Here is a 3769-nt window from a genome sequence, read left to right as displayed (position 1 = left end):
GGTTTTTAATTAATAATTATTATTAATTAGGGTTTAGTTATAATATTTATTAGTTTATTCTAGTTTTAATTTATATTTATTAATATTAAGTTTTAATATTATTATTAAATATATAAAATAATATTTTTATAAAATAATAATATAAAAATAATATTTTTTATCAACTTAGCTTCTTTTTATAAATTGTATATTTTAAACATTTAATTCGTAATTTGTATTTTTTTTATCGTTCGTAATTAGTTTTAAACTTAGTTTTTGCCGTAATTATTTTATATTTCTAGATCTTTAAGCTTTGCCGTAAAATCCCTTAAGTGCTTTTTCTTTAAATTAAGATTTAGGTGCTTTAAAATTTTGCGACGCCGTTTTAAGATTTAAGTGCCTAATTAAGTTATTGCCGTTTTGGATATAGAATTCCTTTTAAGTTTTAATACCTTTAGGCGCAACTTTTTAGTCTTAAGTTTTTAGACTTTTAAGTTTCGACGCTTTACTTTCTTATTATTATTTTTTGATTTTTTATTTTTTCGACGTTTGTTTTTCGACCTCTTATTTTTCGACTCGCTTTTTCTTTCTCATTTCTACGCTCTAGTTTTTAGGACATAGAATTTTCAAAGTTTTTTTTAAATTTCGACGAAAAATTATTTTAAGCGGTAAAATTGATAGACATCCAAAATTTTATGGTTCGTAGTAATAATTGGATTTGTTAGTGGCGAGTTGTGGGCTTCCAATTTAAAGGGTCCTGGCTACCTGCTGCATCTATTGGCTATTCGAAACGTGGGCAAAATCAGAAAAGTCTATTAATTTGATAACTTTAATAATTTTTATCTTTATAACTAATAGGATATTCAGTGAATGCACCGAGCAAAACGTTCACCACCTTTCATACGTTCACCTCCTGTAACCCGATCAAGACATTTAACCAATATAATCGCCATTGATTTTTCTTTAGAATCATCATCTAGTTGACCAAGTACTCCAATTCAAATTTCCGATAATCTATTTTTTGAACCCGACCTCACAATTGAGAACCCGTAGAATATTCAGGGACAATTCAGAGATCCTGAACCACTAATCATTCCTCCTGAACCACAAATCATACAATCAGAGATTGTCGAGGAAATAACCGTTAAATCAGAATCCTCTAGTGATTCAGATTCAATAAATTCAATCATGGAAAATCAGGAACCTCTTAGTATGGAAGATCGAATGAGAGCTACACGCACGGGCCAAGGTCATGCAATTACTCAACCAGACATTAACGCACCAGATTATGAAATCAAAGGACAAATCCTACACATGGTAACTAATCAATGCCAATTTAGTGGTACGCCAAATGAAGATCCAAACGAACATCTTCGAACCTTTAATAGGATTTGTACTCTATTTAAAATCAGATAAGTTGAGGATGAACAGATCTATCTCATGTTATTTCCCTGGACTTTAAAGGGAGAAGCCAAAGATTGGTTAGAATCGTTACCTGAAGGAGCGATTGACACATGGGATGTTTTAGTTGAGAAATTTCTTAAAAGATTCTTCCGGCATCTAAAGCCGTAAGACTTCAAGGAGAAATTGTTACGTTTACACAAAAGCCAAATGAAACTCTATATGAGGCGTGGACAAGATTCGGAAAGTTGTTGAGAGGATGTCCTCAACATGGCTTAGACACTTATCAAATAGTGCAAATATTCTACCAAGGATGTGATGTTGCTACACGAAAAGACATCGACACAGCAGCTGGTGGTTCCATTATGAAGAAAACCGCAACTGAAGCTCACAAAATTATTGATAACACTACCTCCCACTAACATGAGTGGCACCAGGAAAAAGATATTCTTCGTTCATCTAAAGCGGCTAGAGCCGATTCTAGCCATGACTTTGATTCCATTTCCACAAATTTAGATGCTTTCGAGAGACGAATGGAAAAGATGACTAAAGATATTCATGCAATACGAATTAGTTGTGAGCAGTGTGGAGGACCACGTTTGACAAAAGATTGTCTCAGTATTGAACAAACAATGGAACAAAGAGAGAATGTTTCATACATGAATCAAAGGCCTGGAAATAATTATCAAAATAATTATCAACCGCCAAGACCAAACTACAATCAAAATCAGAATTATAACTGAAATGTTTCATACAACAACCAACAAGGTCCTAGCAATCAACAAGTATCTAACAATACTTACAATCAGCAAAGACCTATTTTTCCAAATAAACTACCACAAACCGATGATAAAAAGCTAAATTTAGAAGATATGATGTCGAAGCTAGTTGAATCTCAAACTCAGTTTTTCACATCTCAGAAACAAACTAATGAACAAAATGCTCAAGCATTTAGAAATCAACAAGCTTCTATACAAAATCTGGAACAAGAAGTAAGTAACTTAGCAAGGTTGATAGGTGAAAGAAAATCGGGGAGTCTACCAAGCGATACAAATGCTAATCCCCGAAATGAAACAGCTAAAGCCATTACCACAAGAAGCAGTATTACACTTAAACCACCTGAAATACCTGTAATTTCTGATGACTCTATTCCTACTACACAGGCACCACAGCCTGAGCAAGAGAAGGAAACAGAGCCGGTAGTTGAAAAGGTTAATGAAGATAACACAGTTAAGGCAAAGCCTTATGTTAAACCATACCAACCACCACTTCCTTACCCGAGTAAAATGAGAAAAGAAAGACTTGAAGCCGAGCAATCCAAATTCTTGGATATGTTTAAACAAATAAATGTCAATCTTCCTTTCATTGATGTGATTTCAGGAATGCCAAGATATGCTAAATTTTGAAAGATCTAATCACAAATAGAAGAAAAATGGAAGAACTCTCGGCTGTTACAATGAATGCTAATTATTCTGCAGTGCTGTTGAATAAACTACCAGAAAAATTATCAGATCCAGGAAGTTTCACAATTCCATATTTTCTGGGTAGTCTTAGTTCAATAAAAGCATTGGCAGACTTAGGTGCTAGTATAAATTTAATGTCGTATTCACTATACACTAAACTAGACCTTGGAGAATTGAAACCGACACGAATAAGCATACAACTAGCCGACCGATCAGTAAAATATCCTAGAGGGATAATGGAGAATATGCTAGTTAAAGTTGGTACTTTAGTATTTCCAGTAGACTTTGTTATTCTGGATATGGAAGAAGATTCTCGAGTTCCTCTTATATTAGGAAGACCATTCTTAAACATGGCTAAAGCAATAATAGACGTGTTCGGTAAGAAACTAACCCTAAGTATAGAGGACGAAAGTGTTACTTTTTCTGTTGATAGAGCCATGCAACAACCACAATCTTCAGATGATACATGTTATTATGTTCAAACCATAGATTTACAAGCAGAATTGTTACAAGAATTTCCAGAATTACAAGAAACAGGAGAATGTTCTTTAGGAGAAGGAACTGAACCAATTGATGAAGCTGAAATGTTAGCTACACTTATGACTAATGAATATGAACCAACAACAGAAGAACTTCAAATGCTAAAAGAGGAAGACAGATATCGATATAAATCATCGATAGAAGAACCACCGATATTAGAGTTAAAACCACTTCCTAACCATTTGGAATACGCTTATTTACATGGTGAATCTGAATTTCCTGTAATAATCTCGTCTTCTCTTACGAAAAATGAAAAATCTCAACTCATTTCTGTGCTAAAAGCTCATAAACCAGCTATTGCATGGAAGATTCATGACATTAAAGGTATAAGTCCTTCGTATTGCCCACATAAAATCCTTATGGAAGAAAATCATAAAACATATGTG

At 33.4% G+C, this 3769-nt stretch overlaps 1 non-coding gene across 1 annotated transcript; it reads right to left on the bottom strand.

The window, feature by feature from the left end:
- Nucleotides 1-1550: 1550 nt before the first annotated feature.
- On the bottom strand, nt 1551-1657 carry LOC139846030 (small nucleolar RNA R71). The gene has a single exon (XR_011758777.1). It is a non-coding gene; the product is annotated as a small nucleolar RNA R71 (small nucleolar RNA).
- Between the last annotated feature and the right edge of the window lie 2112 nt (nt 1658-3769).

Source organism: Rutidosis leptorrhynchoides, chromosome 4 (genome assembly GCF_046630445.1).
Source record: "Rutidosis leptorrhynchoides isolate AG116_Rl617_1_P2 chromosome 4, CSIRO_AGI_Rlap_v1, whole genome shotgun sequence".
Lineage (NCBI taxonomy): Eukaryota > Viridiplantae > Streptophyta > Magnoliopsida > Asterales > Asteraceae > Rutidosis > Rutidosis leptorrhynchoides.
Note: the sequence above shows the minus strand (reverse complement) of the source record. Positions and strands in the feature narration are given on the sequence as shown.